Raw genomic sequence first — 19,301 nt, forward strand, 5'->3', positions numbered from 1 at the left:
GTATGTTCCTCAAATGTGCATCCTTTATGTGTGAGCTTAGATGATCGATATTGATCGGTTATTTGTGGAGGGAATTATAGTGAAGCCCAAACCTGCCCTCTCCTGGCTCTAATTGGATGGGGAACCTTGGCTGAAGCCTGAAGGACTGTTATTTTTCTAATTTGCTAACTTTCTCCTCTCCTCTCCTGAAGGCATTGGTTCCTAACTGAGGTGCGATTCCATGGATGTTGCGGTTCACAGAAAAATGGACAGAATAACAGAGTCTGATCCCAACAAACTGGTAAAAATCCCAGAAAATGCTTCACTCCCTTATAATAAAAATGGGAATTTGATCTTGGCCAGTCGCACAAGCCATTACTCCAATGGTCAATGGAATATGATCTCCAAAACATCAGTAAAAATCCTGGAATCACATTTAATAAAAATAAAATTTACCTTGATCAGGCACCATAAACTAGTGACCCTTCTAATTTTGGATGAGCCTTGAAAGTAAGTGTTGGCCTGTTGGGGGAGTATGAGATGAGTCAGATCATGTCTTTGCTGATGTTCATGGATGCGCACTTCTAGCGGGGCCACTGATGGCAATTAGAAATGGAAACCTTGCCCCATGTTCCTCTTTCTAAGCCAGAAATAGTCACTGAAGTCCGAAATTAACTAGTTTAGCTTAGACTGAGATTGAATCTGGGACCTTCCTGGTCTCTATTGTTTGATACTTGAACTAAAATTGATGAGCCACTAGGGATGCCCAGGAGTGTATTTTGATAACTTTTTGTTTTGGGAGGTGAATCATGTTCTTAAACACTTTCTACTTTTGATGCCTAGTGTTAGCATTAGGCAATCTGAGTTCATGTATTGCATGGATAAATGCTGAATAAAACTTCCTTTGACTCAAGCTTAGAAAGAGCCCCTCTACAATATCAGTGTGAAATCTCTGTTCCCCTTTGTAGCATCTCCAAGTAACATTATCTGTTTGTACTGAATTTTGTGTTATGCGACCTATACGAACTAGGAATTGGGCTAAAACGGTCCAAAATGATTTTAAAAACGACCGTTAAAGCCAGCAGACAACAGACTTGGGATAGATCCATACTCACATCCCTGAGATGAAAAAACACCATGCAAACAACTCTGCCACACTTGATTTAAATGACAAAAGCTTGCTGAGAAGATGGAACTATGTTTCAGAAAAGATTTCTATTCAACCATGTACCTTTTTTTCTTTTCTAGACTTGCAAAAGTTTTTTTAAACTTCAGGTCTTGTACCCCTCTGCTTACTTTAGAAAACATATTTTACAAGCAGTGCATTAGGTGGGGGAATGATTTATCAGTCAGCCAAAGCTATCTTAAATATTGCAAGGATCTGTTGCATGACCTTTTGAATAATAATAATAGACTGTTTCTGTAATGTCAACTTTTTTGCCTCAAAATGTTTGAATTATTTAGTAATTTGATTTAATCTGCCTCAATGAAACAGCACAGGAGGTGTTTTTAATTGAAAACCACACAATCAACAAATAATTTAAATTGGGAGCATAGAGATAGGATTAGGCCATTCAGATCCCATTCATTTGGATCATCGCTGATCTGTATACATAGCTACTTCCAATTTGGAGGACAAAACTGGTGTTCAGAGGAATTGCAAAATTTCATAACAAATCAGTTGCTACATTTAAAAATGAATGACTAATATTACAAACAAGTTGGCATAACCCTTAGTACCCTTGCATAACAAAAACCTTATCTATCAGTTTTGAAATTTTTAATTGACCCAGCCTCAACGACTTTTGATGGCGGGGGTGGGGGGGGGCAGAGAGAGAGAGAAGAGAGTTCCAGATTCTACCTATTGTATGAATAAGTGTTTCCTGACATCATCCTTGAATGGCCTAGCTCCACTTTTTAAGATTGGCTCTTGTTCTGGACTCCTATGCCAGAGAAAATCGTTTCTATCAACACTATCAAGTCGGTTAAATCACTCCATAATCTTCTATACGTGAAGGAATACAAGCCTAGTCTCTGCAACCTCTCCTCATAATTTAACCCTTTTAGCCTTTATTCAGATTCATTCATGTGAACTTGTGATGCATGGCTCCAAGGTCAGCATATCCTTTCTAGGGTGTGGTACCCAGAACTGGACACAGTATTCCAGCTGCAGTCTTATTGCAGCTATATAACCACTGTAGCATTACTTGTAGTCCTTAAGATAAAGGCTAACATTCCAATAGCCTTTCTAATTTTTATTGTACCTGTCTGCTAGTTTTTAGCAATTTCTGTACATGAACCCAAAGTCTGTTTGCTCCATCACAGTTCCCAGCTTCTCACCATTTAGAAAATGTTTTGAGCTATTGTCCTTGAGTTCAAATTGGATGACTTCACACTTGCCCATACTAAGCTTAATTTGCCACAGCTTGTCCATTCATTTAATCTGTCAATATCCCTTTTCAACTTTCTGCTCCCATCTACACTAGTTACTATACCACCTAATTTAGTACCATTGGCAAACTTGTATATACAGCTTCTATTACTTCATTTAAATCATTGATAAATATAATGAAAAGCTGAGGCCCCAGCACAGATCCCTGGCGACACCACAAATCGCTCCTTAGCAATTGGAACAAATACCCATTATCCCTAATCCGTCTCCTTCCTCCTAACCAATTCCCGGCCCATGCTAATAGGTTGTCTCCAATTTCAAACTCTTTTCATTTTGTTAACTGTCCATTGTATGGAATCTTATTGAATGCTTTTCGGAAGTCCATATAAATAGCATTCGTAAACAATCTGTTATCTGCCACATTAGTGACATCCTCAAGAAATTCAACTAGATTAATTAGACATGATTTACCATTTACATATCTATGCTGGCTCGCTCTGATCAGTTCATATTTGTCCAAGCATTCAGCCACTCTGCCCCTAATGACAGATTCCTGTAACTTTCCCACAACAGACATTAGACTAATAGATCTACCATCTTCTGGTTTATCTCACATTTCTTAAATAATGGAGTGAGGTGCTTTGTTTGGAAGTGTTGGGCATCTGTCCATTGCTTGAAGTGAATGGATCTTTCAAGCTCTAGATATGTGGAGACATTCAGTTAGTAAAACTGAAATTATCCTATTTGACTCTCACCAGCACCAGTGTGCATCTGGTACTGCCTACTATGAGCCCCCTTGGCTATTTTTGCAAGCTGAACCTATGGATGTGCACCACTATTGTCTTGGCTCTTGGCTGAGGTTTCTACTGAAAATCCAGCCAGTCAGCAAGGTGATTCTTCCACCTCCAGGATATTGCCTAATTGCTTCCCTGCATCAGCTTTTCTGCACTGGAATCATCATGTACATCTTCTGCACCCTGGAACATTGATTTCTCTATTGCTCTCTTAATTGGTGCCCCCGGTTCCGCCTTGCACAAACTTCAGCAAAACCAGAACTCTTCAGCCTGTGCCATCTTCCAAAAAGCCCTACTGTCAATCATCTCTGTCTTTGTTCACTTCCACTGGTCCCATTGTTCCCCAGCAAAACTACTTTAAGATCTTTGCCTCCATTTTAATAACTTTCCACAATCTCATCCCACTTCTCTAGTCATGTAATCCTGCCCGCACTCACTGTTCCTCTGACTTTGGATTATAGCCTGTTTACTGCCCTCTCTGACCATCATCAGAACCCACTCCTTCAGCTGATGTGCTTCTGCTCATTGGAACTTTCTCCCAAAGCAATTTTGCCTTGATCACTAACTTCTCCGCCACTGATGGCCGTGCCTTCAGCTGCTAAGGCCCTAAGCGCTGGAATTCCTTCCCTGAAGCTCCATGCCTCTTCTTCTCTTTCCTTATTCAAGATATTCCTTAAAACCTAGCTCTTTGACCAAGCTTTTGGTCATCTGCCCTAATATCTCCTTCTGTAGTTCGGTGTTACATTTTATATGATGATGCTTCTGTGAAGCCCTGTAGAACGTCTCACTATGTTAAAGGCATGATACAAATGCAAGTTGTTGTTGCATCTTGGAATGCATCACTTTGACTATGCCTTCATGATGTGTGTCTGTCTGTCTTGTCTCTCTGGTCAGAATATTCAGACGCTCATTTACTGTATAAGTTGTAGGACTTGAACACACAATCTAGGCTGACGTTTGAATGTAATACTTGAAAACATTCTGAACATTTTGAATGAAACATTGTGCCAGGATTTCATCTACCCATTTCAGTAGTTCACAATTGTATAGCAACGTTCCTCCCTCGACCAAAAACAGAGTAGCTGGTTCATCTCATTGTTTTTAGGATCTTACTGAATGCAAAATAGTTGCCACATTTGCCTACATATGTCACTGTATTTCAGATTAATTCATTGTGTGAAATCCTGTTTGTAGATGCTTGGAGATAAGGAACTATATAATGCAAGTCTTTCTCTTAGTAGTGGTAGCCATTAAAAGTATATTACTGTTGTTTGGACTAAAGAAAAACTGTTCCTTCTAGTTTCTTCTACCCTCGCCACCAAGCCCCTCCTTTCCAAGTTGCATTTTTAAAAAATGAGTGCCGAGTTAAATGAATAGTAAGAGAACATTACTGCTGTCAGTCAAAGAAACAGGAAATCTCGTCATCTCCTCAACTTTCTCCAGCATTAGTGCGAGAGGCTGACTGAGTTGAGAAGAGAGAAGGAACAGATGGAAGTCAATTGAAGGTGCATATGCTAAAACAGATTAACAAACTTTGCAACAACAGAATTGTTTGCTCTTCTATAGTTCCTGTAACATAGTGGAACATGCCAAATAGCCTCTCAAAAAGGAGGATGTGGAATATGTCCCACACGGCTTCAGTGTGGACGGGTTGGGCCTGAGCAGGAGTAGGGAAGAGAGTTATGGGAGGTAGTTGATAAGGTAGGTTTTCAGGAAACTTTTGAAGTTGGGGAGAGAGAGGACAAAGCAGAAGGATTTGGGAAGAAAATTCCAGAGTGCTGAGATGGATTGGGAAACAGTTTTCCCACTGATATTGGAGCAGAGGTGAAGAAGAGAACATACAGCAGACCAGGTGTGCTGGGCCTTGATATGGAGGATGTTGCAGGAGTGCGGCAGTGCAGTTGAGTCTGTGTTTTTAGGATTTGAGGTCACAAAAGTCAGTGCTCCACTGGAGGAGCAATGGGAAAGGAGGCTGAGACATCTGGGAGGAATAAAGATGTCAAAGTGCAGACAAGGCAGCTGCTTAACATATCACTTGATGCTTTGTAAATAATGAAATGCCAGAGGGGTAGTCTTGAGTCACAGACAATGCTAGTGAGGAATTTGAGGGTAGCTTTGAAAAAGAGGCACGCGGGGTAGTAGACAAGGCAGGTGCTCAAATTGCTGGAGGACAAAGGGGATAAGTCCCTAGATCTCATTAAGGTCCATGTCACTGCCATGATGGGGAGCATTATGGAATGTGCAGCTGGTTGGAGCAGCCTGTGTGTGTGTGGAAAAGAGTTGTCACTGGGGCAGTAGGGTTTTAGTCAGGCCGTACATATCAATGCAGTCCTGCAGGATACTTTGTGGATGAGAAGGGCCTTATTAGCAAGGAAATAGACATATTGCAGAGTGATGCAAGAGTGGATGGGGAGAACCTTTTTGTGGGTTGGGGTTGGTGCGTGCAGGGGGCGTTGTGAGTGGAGAAGGAGTTAGGTTGAAGGAATCAAATTCTGGGAGCGACCTGGATAGGATGTGTGATGGACTGAGGGGATGAAACAGTTGAGATTGATGCTCTGGGAGACATGCAGATGGTGTGACTGTGGATGAGTAGATTAGAACGTCATGAAGTCATGAGTCTGTCCCAAGGAGGAACTTGAGCCTGGAACAATGGCAGGAAATTAGGTAATTGATGTGAGAGTGGTAGATGAGTTGGGATAATGGATAGAGCATGATGGAACAAAATGGGGAGGATTAGGAAGAGATCAGGTTCTTGGGGGTGGCTGTACACAGATGGAAACCTCAAGTTCAATGTTTGCAAACTGTGAAGTAGCCTAAATGTGGCTATGGGAGTTTATAAATGTTGGCCCAAGAAGTAGGTAGGTACAGGGATTTACTGAGGGATTACCAGAGAGTAGAACAGTGGCAACTGAAAACTCTGCCATTCCTGGTGGACTGAGGAGGGGGGAATGCTTAGGAGGTTGGAGTTGGAGTTGGAGTATGGATTGGGATGGAGTTTCGGAGGAAGTTCTAGAGGTATAAAAGTTGTGGATAGCCATGAAGACAAGTGTGTTAATTTAGATGTTTTGCGGGAATAGAGAGCCATCATTGGTCAACAATGGTGGGTGAGTGGAATTTAAGACAGAATTGGTGTGGTTGTGTTTTGCACGAGCTGGAGTTTGTGGAGGGAGGATTATGCGAGACCAGTAATAAGTGTTGGAGTAATTGACTCTGGAGGTGACAAGTATGGTAAGGGTTTGTAATAGTTGAGATGTGCAATGTAGTGGAAGAGGAAGCTGAAGAGAGCATGTGGTGTATGAAACTCAGCTCCGGATTAGACAAATGACAATGTTGCACATAGTTTTATTCCATTATAGGCAAGTGATTGGGGCGGGTGTCTGCATCAGTGGCAATGGAACAGAGTTTATGGCAGGTGCCAACAACAATGGCTTTGGTCTTCCTGAAGTTCAGCTGAAAATAATTTGACTTTCAGACAAGCAGTTCAACAGCACGGAAGCAGCTGTTGGAGAAATGAGAGATGTGCTTGATGGAACTGGATGTCATCAGCATACCTATAGAAGTTGATCCCCTGCCTAAAGGTGACACAAGATACTTGTTTTGGTTTCCAGAATGTTAAATGTTCATTTCTGAGCAATTTCTTTTAGAAGAACAGCTTACTTTTGCTCCCAGTTTTTAAAATGTGCAGCATATCCTTAACCTGATATTCAAACATCATCCAATATTATCAGTGTAATGATCTCTCTAGACGATGATGTGTGGAAATGTAATCATTGATGAGCAGATCTCCAGTTGCTTTGATCATAAGTCAGAGGTTTTGCTGCTTCAGAAGCGGAGGTGTACACACACTGATAAGAATTGAAAAGACATTTGTGAGAGGTGTACTCAAGATGGAGTAAGTGTCTTTTGATTGGCTATGAAAAAGTGTTGATAGCAAATATTAAAAAAGCGATTTTGTTCTTCTCATACTCAACCATAGCACAAATAAAGCTCTGCATGTAACCTGCTGTAGTTGCACAAGTAAACAGCCTCTAAAATGCAGCTAATTGCTTAATTTCTCCCGTCAGTTACTGATGGTAAAGCTGATGTAGATGCAGAAGTTTCAGTTGCCTTCATAGCTCTTATACTATAGTTTATTGGCTGTCATTCATAGAGTCATAGACTTATACAGCACAGAAACAGGCCCATCGGCCCATCATGTCCATGCCAGCCATCAAGCACCTATCTATTTTAATCCCATTTTCCAGCAATTGGCCCGTAGCCCTGTATGCTATGGTTTTTCAAGTGCTCATCTAGATACTTCTTAAATGTTGTGAGGGTTCCTGCCTCTACCACCCCCTCAGGCAGTGTTCCAGATTTCAACCACCCTCTGGGTGAAAATTTTTTTCCTCAAATCCCCTCTAAACCTCCTGCCCTTTACCTTAAATCTATGCCCCCTGGTTATTGAAACCTCCGCTAAGGGGAAATGTTTCTTCCTATCTATGCCCCTCATAATTTTGTATACCTCTATCAGGTCCCCTCTTAGCCTTCTCTGCTCTAAGGAAAACAACCCTAGCCTATCCAGTCTCTCTTCATAGTTGAGATGCTCCAGCCCAGGCAACATCCTGGTGAACCTCCTCTGCATCCTCCTCCAGTGCAATCACATCCTTCCTATACTGTGGTAACCAGAACTGCACACAGTAATCCAGCTGTGGCCTGACAAGCGTTTTATACAGCTCCAGCATAACCTCCCTGCTCTTATATTCTATGCCTCGGCTAATAAAGGCAAGTGTCCCATAATGCCTTCTTAACCACCTTTTCTATCTGTGTTGCTGCCTTCAGGGATCTATGGACATGTACACCAAGGTCCCTCTGATCCTCTGTACTTCTTAGGGTCCTACCATTCATTGTGTATTCCCTTGCCATGTTAGTCTTCCCAAAATGCATCACCTCACACTTTTCAGGATTAAATTCCATTTGCCACTGCTCTGCCCTCTGAGACCATTTCCATTATGGTTAGTGGGCAGGGCTTACGAACAAAAAGTTTTGATGAAATATGTAAATCGTCAGTCTTGCAGTCAATTAAATGAAAGAACTTGTGTTATCCCCATTCTGAAATGTGGTGGTGGTGGTCATCAAACTGATAAGAGGCAGCATGGAAGTGCATCCTGAGAATTGTGTACAAGTGGCTTGCAGAGAGCGATACCAATGTGTTTTCAGAGTTATGTTCTGTTACTTTGTTGAATCTTTTCATTCAACTGCTCTCCTAAGCCCCTGAACTCAAGGCTTCGGGTTCTGCATGAGATACAGGCTTTTGTTGGAAAAACTTGAAATATTTCAACTACATGCAGGTATGTAAAACAAATGTAAATTTTATCGTTATTCAAAGCTTTGTTATGTTATAAACCTTATTTCCAGTATCACATTCACACTTAGTGAGGTGAGATGATGGCAAATTATTTTTTAAAGTATCTTGAGTGACTTTATTTAGTTCCTTTGCTCTTTTTTTGCTGATTGCCAATTTTTAATTGATCGTTACCACATCTCTCGATTTTGTTTGCTACATTCCCTAGTTGTGAAATTTGCAAATGTGGTGCCTGAAGCATGACCAATAATGCATGTTTAGAAGTGAGACTTTTAACAAATATATACTAATGGATTTGGGGGTGGAGCGGCAAATCTGGATCATGGCTCAATGATCTGCTGGATAGAGACATTGTAAATGTAAAAACTGGGGTGGGATTTTCCTCAGTTACCTAATATTGCAGAACAACAAATGTCACAATATGGCAAACGTTGAGGGACCTTCATACTTTCAGAGCTCATGAATGCCTAAATCCTTTAAATGTGAGCAATGTTGGAAGAGTTATACTCTTGCCACTAAGCTTTGCAGGTACTAGAAAATCCTTCAAGAAAATCTATCCGAGAAACTTGAATATATTCAGTGATGGAGCATCCACAACTATTTCTTATGTTCTTATTAAAAAACTTCAAATCGACAGTGTGACAGAATCATATGACGCAAGAAAAATTACCCAAATTTTGTAAAAATTCTCCAAACATTGCAGCGCCATCTACGGGTATTATGGGTGATTACAGCTAGGTGTGGACCCAGTTAACATTGCAAATGCTTTGGGAATTGTTTGTAGCAGACAGGACATACTGATTTTAATACTTTGCTAGGTGATCTGTGAGGTTGTGCACCATAAGTCAGTGAATATGGTCACATATGGCATATGTCTGATCTCTTGGTATTACTTTTTACTTTCTGTCCCATAATTCTTTCTTTTTGCTTTGCTTTCTAACCTCTTCTACTTCTGTCTTTATCTTTTGGTTTGTCTGTGGGGAAAGGAGCCACCAGTGGCTGCATTTGTAAAGGAAATAAAAAGTGTCAGCAGTTTTCTTCCCATTCCCCATCATTGGTTCTCTTCCTTGCTGTCCGTTCCACCAATCACTTGTTCTCCCACCCTTGCTCCCCACACAACACATCTGCTAGTCCTTCCCCTTCCCAGCACCTTTCCAATTCCTATCAATGCCTCACTTCCATTGCAACCCTGATGCCCTTTAAACTATCTGTTCAGCCCCTGCATCATCCTCTCTTCTTGTTCCACTATCATTCAGCTAGAAAAAAAAGCTTGAGTTTTTGGTACATCCCAAAACATTTCACAGCCAGTTAAGCAATTTGTGCTCAGCAAGGTCCCACAAACACCAATGAGGGATAAATAATTACATTTTAATTACTGAGAGGAGAAATGGCAAAAGAACTATATTTTCAAAAAGCATTTTGGTTTTGTGGGAACCCAGTGCCTAGATTATGCCCAGCACTACGTGATTTTGCGATTTTGTGTGGTCTAACTCTGCTCTGATTGGTCAGCATGGTCATATGACAAGCTTAGATATGTTCGGCTAATCCAGAGTTACCGGTGCAGAATTTCAGCTCATCACTGGCATTGTTCTATGAGATTTGCTATTCTGGTGAGATTGGTTAATGACTTTGACATAACCGGAATGTCATTTCATCAGAATTTTACTCTTTGCAATTTCATTGTAATTTCAAGTTATTTTTAGTACTTTTTCATTGGATGTATGTGCACCTGCTTTCAATTGGTGCGTTACTTCCCTGTTCAGTTGTGGTTTGAGGTGCCCTTGACATAAAGGCTGCATTTGACCGAGTGTGGCATCAAGGAGCCCTAGCAAAACTGGAGTCAATGGGAACCAGGGGGAAAACTCTCCACTGGTTGGAGTAATACCTAGCACAAAGGAAGATCGTTGTGGTTGTTGGAGGTCAATCATCTTAGTGCCAGGACATCACTGCAGGAGTTCCTCAGGGTAGTGTCTTTGGCCCAACCATCTTCAGCTGCTTCATCAATGACCTTCCTTCCATCATAAGGTCAGAAGTGGGGATGTTTGCTGATGATTGCACAGTGTTCAGCACCATCCATGACTCCTCAGATACTGAAACAGTCCACGTCCAAACGCAGCAAGACCTGGACAATATCCAGGCTTGATCTGACAAGTGGCAAGTAACTTTCGCGCCACACAAGTGTCAGGCAATGACCATCTCCAACAAGAGAGAATATAACAATTGCCCCTTGATGTTCAATGGCATTACCATCACTGAATTCCCCACTATCAACATCCTGAGGATTACCATTGACCAGAATCTGAACTGGACTAGCCATATAAATACTGTGGCTACAAGAGCAGGTCAGAGGCTAGGAATCCTGTGACAAATAACTCACCTCCTAACTCCTCAAAGCCTGTCCACCATCTACAAGGCACAAGCCAGGAGTGTGATAGAATACTTCCACTTGTCTGGATGAGTGCAGCTTCCACAGCACTTGAGAAGCTTGACACCACCCAGGACAAAGCACCCCACTTGAATGGCTCCACATCCACAAACATCCACTCCCTCTACCACCAATACACACTAGCAGCAGTGGGTATCATCTACAAGATGCATTGCAGGAATTCACCAAGGCTCCTTAGACAGCACCTTCCAAACCTGTGACCATTACCATCTAGAAGGACAAGGGCAGCAAATAGATGGAAACACCACCACGCGGAAGTTCCCCTCCAAGTCACACAGCATCCTGACTTGGAAATATATCACTGTTCCTTCACCGTTGCTGGGTCAATATCCTGGAACTCCCTTCCTAATAGCACCGTAGGTGTACTGACACCACATGGACTGCAGCGGTTCAAGAAGGCTGCTCACCACCTTCTCAAGGGCAACTAAGGATGGGCAATAAATGCTGGCCCTGCCAGTAAAGCCCACACCTTGTGAATTAATTAAAAAAAATTCCTGTTGCATGAATATGAAATATGGGCTGAAATTTGCATATTGTGATGTCCCAAACATGTGGAAGACCCTAAATATATTTCGGATATTTGAGGGGTAGTCTTGAGGTCTGGAGCACTGGTACGTTTTAGTTGCTAAAGTGGCCTGCCCATTTTAAGGCTACTGTTTGGGATATATCAAAAAGAACATGTCTAAAACACCCTGGGGTAATTTGGAGATTAATTCTCTGTTCTACCTCCATCCCTGCCTCAGCTCATCAGCTGCTGAAATCTTCAACCATGCTTTCATTAGCTCCAGACTCAACTATTCCAATACACTCCTGGCTGACCTCCCACCTTGCACCCTTTGCAAAAGACCTCATTCAAAACTGCTGGCTGTATTCTAACTTGCACTGTCCCATTTACTTATCAGCCCTGCGCTCATTAACCTACATTGGTTCCTCTTGGCAACCCCTCGATTTTAAAATTCTCATACTTGTTTTCAAATCCCTCCATGGCCTCCCTTCTTTATCTCTGTAACATCCTCCAGCTTTACAATCCTCTAAGATCTCTGCACTCCTTCAATTCTAACCCCGTGCATCTCTAAATTAAACCACACCACCAAAAGAGAGTGGGTAAGGCAAGCTGAGATAGAGATTGAAATCACTGTGGTGAGGAGTCATTCAATACAGAGGCAAAGGAAAGGAAGGAGGATACTCTGATAGAAACTTGGGATGGAACTTAGGGGAGATGGTAGAAAACAAGGATTTTACAGGTGAGGCAACAGTGTGGAACTCCCCCACTGTCTGTCTCTCCACCTCTCTCTCTCTCTCTCTCTCTCCCACTTTTGCTGCGAGAATGTGGCAGTTGCAGACTGCAGTTTGACCATCCATCAATCCAGTGTTGGGCTTCAAAAATATATGTTGGGAACATATTATAAAATAGCTTTTCTTGGTAGCTGTGTGGTAAATGGGAGTGCAGTTATCATAGACCATTAAAGATACTTGCGTTAACCTTTTTTTAGTCACTATATTTCTCCTGACAGGAAATGTAAAAAGTTGTTCACAGTGTTCTGTCCCTCTGCTTCTGAACGTGCAACAGTAGCCTTCCATCAGCTTGCCCAGGTAACCATTCTTTAATGTGAGAATCTGAATAGTGAGTTGATTGGATATCCAACTGTAATGCCATTGTAACTGAGCCCTGTCTTGGCATTACTCAACAATCATACACATGACTAGTAATCCCTGCTGTAAGGTGGTGTGTATCAGGCCTGGGCTCCCTTACTGATGTATGTAGTGTCCCATATCTGGATGGAAACTGGTCCAAAGGACACATTTCCAGTAAATCAAGACACAGCTTTAAGGTATGACCCACGCCATTAAAGTGAACAGGTTAAACTTTGGGTTGACGTGTCCTGGAAGCCTAAAAAGATAATTATTTGGCAGCCATGCTGCAGCAAGTTACTTTGACTGGTGTCTTAGGGGAATTAATATATATGTTCCAAGATATGTTCTTAAGTATTGCATCACCGCTTTTGTTCTTAATTATGATATCTAGTTGAACTATACAAAGGTCACTTTGAAAGATGAAATCAAATGAAGCTGCCTTGATTCCCTTTTAACGTGTTGTGTTGAAAATTAATGTTTACTTGTATGAAACTGTCCTTTCATTCCTCCCTTTCAGTTTGTGTTCTGACTACTTATGGCAGCATTTCAGTATTAGACCTGAATATTACATTACAGTTTCCTCCAGTCTCTTCTCTAAATATCTTTGTTCATTTCCAGCCAATGGTTGGAAACAGTCACGAATTGTTTTTTTTTTTGCCCCATTATGAATTTCTACCCATATTACTTTGGCTGTTATTGCCATTCTTTTCTTGCTGCTTTTTCTTATCAATGATACAGATACATTGATTGTGTAATTTGTATTCCATTGGAAAGTTGAATTTTAGTTGGGGTTCCTTGTGGAATGCCAAATTTACCACTGGACATGAGTGTAAGTGTTTTACAAACCCCAATTCAGATAAAGTAATTGCAGATGTTGCAGTGTTCGGTGTTAAGGCAGATCTAAACTAGGAAAGATCTGACCACAGTGAGGATTTTTATGCTGGCAGTTGGAGAAATTTCCCAATAAAAACCCACAATACTGAGGAAAAGGAAGCAGCTGGGCAGTCAAACTGTGAACAGCATTAATATTGCAGTAAAAAGCAGCTCCAGGTTCAGGCTTGATTTAAAGAGCAGTATTTTGAAAGCCCCATTCATATTCATAAGATTTTATATAAAAGTGTAGAGGAATGCAAATTTACTTGACAGTTCAGGGGGTTATTTTCCTTCATTTCATTTCTTCTTCTTTCCCCCCACCCTCCTTGAGGTTTTTGCAGAGTCAGCATGGCTTCATGAAGGGGAAATCATGCCTGACAAATTTATTAGACTTGTTTGAGGAGGTAATAAGCAGGATAGATAAAGGGGAACCAGTAGATGTAATATATTTGGATTTCCAAAAGGTGTTTGATAAGGTACTGCATATAAGGCCACTTAATAAGATAAGAGTCCATGGTGTTGGGGGTAGCATATTAGCATGGATAGAGGATTGGCTAACTAATAGAAGACAGAGTTGGGATAAGGGGGACATTTTCAGGATGGCAACCTACAACTAGTGGAGTGCCACAGGGATCAGTGTTGGGGCCACAATTATTTACAATATATATTCATGACTTGGATGAGGGGTGTGAATGTACTATTGCCAAGTTTGTGGACGACAGAAAAATAGGTGGGAAGGCAAATGGTGAGAATGACAGAATCTACAGAGGGATATAGACAGATTAATTGAGTGGGCAGATGGAATATAATGTTGGAAAATGTGAGGTTATGCACTTTGGCAGGAAGAATAGAAGAACTGAATATTATTTAAATGGAGAATGATTGCAGAAAGCTGCAGCATGGAGGGATTTGGCGGTCCTTGTGCATGAATCACAACAAGCTGGTATACAAGTTCAACAGGTAATAAGGAAGGCAAATAGAATGTTGAGCTTTATTTCAAAGGGAATGGAGTATAAAAATAAGGAAGTCTTGCTAAAACTATGCAAGGCACTAGTTAGACCGCACCTAGAATACTGTGAACAGTTTTGGTCCCCTTATCTAAGGACAGATATACCGGCATTGGAAGCAGTCCAGAGAAGGCTCACTAGATTGATCCCGGGTAGGGAGGGATTTTCTTATGAGGAGAGGTTGAGTAAGTTGGGCCTGTACTCATTGGAGTTTAGAAGAATGAGAGGGGACCTTATTGAAATGTATAAGATTCTTAGGGGGCTTTACAAGGTAGATGCTGAGAGGCTGTTTCCCCTTGTGGGAGAGTTTAGGACCAGAGGGCATAATCTGAGTAAGAGGTCACCCATTTAAAACAAAGGTGAGGAGGAATTTCTTCTCTTCGAGGGCAGTTAATCTGTGAAATCCTTTACCGCAGAGGGCTGTAGAGGCTGGGTTATTAAGTATATTCAAGGCTGAGATAGACAGATTTTTAATCAGTAAGGGAATTGAGGGTTGTGGGGAAAAGGCAGGAAAGTGGAATTGAGGATTATCAGATCAGCCATGATCTAATTGAATGGCGGAGCAGACTCGATGGGCCGAATGGCCTACTTCTGCTCCTATGTCTTATGGTCTAGGATCTGAGTGGGGCTAAAAACTGAAGAGAGAAAGTGAGAGCTCAGAGTAGCTGAGCAGGGCTAAAAACCAGAGCGAAAAAGTGAGAGCTCAGAGGAGCTGAGCGGGGCTATCTCTCTTACATAGTCTGTGGGCTCAGAGCTGCATTCGGAAACAAAAATTGAGGTGTGACATCACAGGAACGTTGTAAATTGATAGGCTGGTGAGTATTGCTGCTTAGGTGCTGAGTTTAAATAACTGACAGATTAAAAACAATAAAAAATATTAAGCGTTAATAATAGCAAGTTAACAGCTGGTGAGTCATCTTTTTATTTTTAAGTAATGTTTATTAGTACTCGTAAGGTCTGTTAGCTATCAGTAGAATTTATAAGTAATAGTAAGCTTTATTAATAGTTGTAAGGTTTATTAGTATTGGTAAGGTTTATTAGTACTGAGAAGTTGAATTAGCAGTAGCAAGGTTAACTAATAAATAGAGAAATGGCAGGGCTGATCCGAGCTCCATAATGCATATTCTGTGCTATGTGGGAACACCAGGGTGCTTCCAATGCTTGGATAACCATTTGTGCAGTAAGTGTTGTCAGTTGCAGCAGCTTGAGCTCTGGGTTTCAGAGCTTGAGCAGCAGTTGGTGTCACTGCGGTGCATCTGTGAGTTTGAGAGCTTCATGGATAGCACATTTACAGATGTGGTCACTGACCAGCTTGAGTATACAGGGAGAGAGGGAATGGGTGACCACCAGGCAATCAAAAGGAACAAGCAAGTAGTGCAGGAGTCCCCGAGTGCACCTCACTCTCCAATCAGTATTCAGTTCTGAATACTGATGATAGTGATGGTTACACTCTGGGGAGTGTAGCCAGAGCCAAATCCATGGGATCACGGGTGCATCAGCTGTATGGGGGGGTACAAGGAAGACTGGAAGAGCAATAGTGATACTTTATTTGATAGTTAGGGTAATAGATAAGTGTTGCTGCAGCCGCAGACCTGAATCCAGGATGGTGCGTTGCCTCCCTGATGTCAGGGTCAAGATGTCACTGAACGACAGCAGTGCACCCAAAGTGGGAAGATGAACAGCCAACAGTCCTGGTCCACATTGGTACCACTGACATAGGTAGAAGGAGGGATATGGTCTTGCAGTCAGAATTCAGGGAGCTAGGTAGGAAATTAGCAAGCAGGATCTCAAAAGTAGTAATTTCCGGATTACTCCCAGTATCATGTGCAAGTGAGCAGAGAAATAGGATAAAGCAGATGAATGTGTGGCTGGAGGGAGGGCTTTAGATTCCTGGGACATTGGGGCTCGGGGTGATGGGACCTGTACAGGCCAGATGGGTTGCACCTAATAAAGCTGAGACTGAGTTACTTACAGAAGATTTTACTCATGCTATTTGGGAGGGTTTAAACTAACTTGGCAGTGGTGTGGGAACCAGGAGATAATAACAGGGAGGAATGCCAAGGTGCACAGAATATTGGGAGAGATATATAGCACTAGAGTAAGGAATAGTAAGTTAGGTGATGGTCAGAGGAAGAGAGAAAGTAATAAAATCTAAATCAGGGTTACTGTGCATGTATGTGAATGCACAGAGTGCAGTAAATAAGATTGGTGAGTTAAAGGTGCAGATTGCCACATGGAATTATGATGTGGCTATAACAGCGAGCTGGCTCAAAGAAGGGCAGGGCTGGGTCTTAAATATTCCTGGATATAAGTTGTTCAGGAAAGATGGAAAATGAATGAAAGAGGGAGCGGTGGCAGCGTTGATTAAGGAGAGCATTCAGTGCTGGAGAAAGTGGATGTCCCAGAGGGGTCAAGGACAGAATCTATTTGGCAGTGGCTAAGGAACAAAAAAGGTGCAATTACATTGTTCGGTGTAGTCTATAGGTCACCAACTAGTGGGAAGGATGTAGAGGAACAAATTTGTAATGAAATTACAGAGAGGTGCAAGAATTATAGACTAATTATAATGGAGAACTTTAATTATCTGAATATAGAGTGGGATAGCAGTAGTGTAAAGGGCAGAGAGGGCCAAGAGTTCCTGTAGTGTGTTCAGGAGAATTTTCTACCGCAGTATGTTTCCAGTCCAGTGAGAAAGGAGATGCTGGTAGACCTGGTTCTTGGGAATGAGTTGGGCCAAGTGAATCAAATGTCAGTAGGAGAACATTTGGGGGACAGTGATCATTATATCATAAGGTTTAGGCTGACCGTGGAAAAGGACAAAGAACAATCCAGAGTAAGAATAATTAACTGGGGGAAAGGCAACTTCAATGGGGTAAGAATGACCCAGATAAATTAGAATCATAGTTTGTCAGGAAAAACTGGTTGCCTTTAAAGAAGAGGTAGCTCTGACACAGTCAGGTAGGATAAACAAATCCAGAGCTCGCTGGATGACAAGAGGTAGAAATTAAGCTCAAGAAGCAAAAGTGTGCTTATGACAGATGTTGGGTGGAAAATACATTTGAGAACCAGGATGAATATAGAAGGTTCAGAGGGGAATTGAAAAATCAAATAAGAGAAGCAAAAAGGGAGTATGAAAAGAGACTGGCAATCAACATAAAATGGAATTCCAAAGTCGTCTATAGGCATAGAAATAGTTAAAGGGTGGTAAAAGATGAATGGGGCCAATTAGGGACCAAAAAGATGATTTGCACATGGAGGCAGAGGGCATGGCTGAAGTATTAAATGAATACTTTGCATCTGTCTTTGCCAAGGAAGAAGATGCTACCCATGCCATGGTGAAAGAGGAGGTAATTCACGCACTTGAAGGGTTTAAAATTGATAAGGACGTGGTATTGGATAGGGTGTCTCTACTTAAACTTGAGAAGGCACCAGGACCGGATGAGATGCATCCAAGGATACTGAGGAAAGTGAGAGTGGAAATTACAGAGGCAATGGCCATTATTTTCCAGTCTTCCTTAGACTCAGGGGTGGTGCCAGAGGACTGGAGAATTGCAAATATTACGCCTTTGTTCAAAAAAGAGTATAAAGGTAAGCCCAGCAACCACTGGCTAGTCAGTTTAACTTCGATGGTGGGGAAACTCCTGGAAACAATAATTTGGGACAAAATTAATTGTCACATTTACAAATGTCGGTTAATTAAGGAAAGCCAACATGGATTTCTTAAGGGAAAATCACGTTTAACTAACTTGCTGGAGTTTTGAGAAGAAGTAACAGAGGGTTGATGAGGGTAATGCTGTTGACGTGGTTTACATGGACTTCCAAAAGGCATTTGATACAGTGCTGCACAACAGACCTGTGAGCAAAGTTATAGCTCATGGAATAAAAGGGACAGTAGCACATGGATATGAAATTGGCTGAGTGACCAGAAACAGAAAGTAGTCGTTAACTATGTTTTTTTCAGGTTCAAGAAAGATTTGTAGTGGAGTTCCCTAGACATCAGTGTTGGGACTCTTGTTTTTCCTGATGTATGTTAATAACCTAGACCTTGGTGTACAGGGCACAATTTCAAAATTTGCAGGTGAAATGAAACTGGGAAGCATTGTGAACTGTGAGGAGGATAGTGTAGAACTTCAAAAGGACATAGACAAGTTGGTAGAATGGGCTGCCAAGTGACAGATGAAGTTCATTGCAGAGAAATGTGAAGTGATTCATGTTGTTAGGAAGAACATGGAGAGACAATACAAAATAAAGGGTACAATTCTAAAGGAGGTGCAGGAGCAGAGGGGCCTGGGTGTATATGTGCATGAATCATTGAAGGTGGCAGAACAGGTTGAGAGAGCAGTTAATAATGCAGACAGCATCCTAGGTTCTTTCATAAGGGCATAGAGTACAAGAGCAAGGAGGTTATGTTGAACTTGTATAAGAAACTTGTTTGGCCTCAGCTGGAGTATTGCGTCCATTTCTGGGTGCCGCACTTTGGGAAAGATATGATGACATTGGAGAGAGTGCAGAAAAGATTCACGAGAATGGTTCCAGGGATGAGGAACTTCTGTTATGAAGATAGAAGTTAGGACTGTTTTCCCTGGAGAAAAGGTGGCTGAGAGGAGATTTGATAAAGGTATTCAAAATCATGAGGGGTCTGGACAGAGTAGGTAGGGAGAAACTGTTCCCGGTCATGAAAAGATCGAGAATGAGAGGGCACAGATTTAAAGTAATTGGCAAAGAAGCAAAAGTGGTATGAGGAAAAAGAGCTTTTTCACGTCGCGAGCAGTTAAGGTCTGGAATGCAGTGCTTGGGAATGTGGTGCAGGCAGGTTCAGTTGAAGCATTAAAAA

At 41.7% G+C, this 19,301-nt stretch overlaps 1 protein-coding gene across 4 annotated transcripts in view; it reads left to right on the top strand.

Annotated features, from left to right (window-relative positions):
• Positions 1 to 19,301, top strand: part of kmt2d (lysine (K)-specific methyltransferase 2D) — a 234,870-nt gene that overhangs the window by 14,027 nt on the left and 201,542 nt on the right. Inside the window, exon 2 of one of the 4 annotated variants that reach the window (XM_041180424.1) lies at positions 192 to 280. The exons of 2 other annotated variants lie outside the window; for them this stretch is intronic. The gene's annotated coding sequence lies outside the window, so the exon portion shown is untranslated. One more of the 4 variants, XM_041180429.1, reaches the window with a different exon arrangement.

The sequence above is a fragment of the Carcharodon carcharias genome, chromosome X, assembly GCF_017639515.1.
Source record: "Carcharodon carcharias isolate sCarCar2 chromosome X, sCarCar2.pri, whole genome shotgun sequence".
NCBI lineage: Eukaryota > Metazoa > Chordata > Chondrichthyes > Lamniformes > Lamnidae > Carcharodon > Carcharodon carcharias.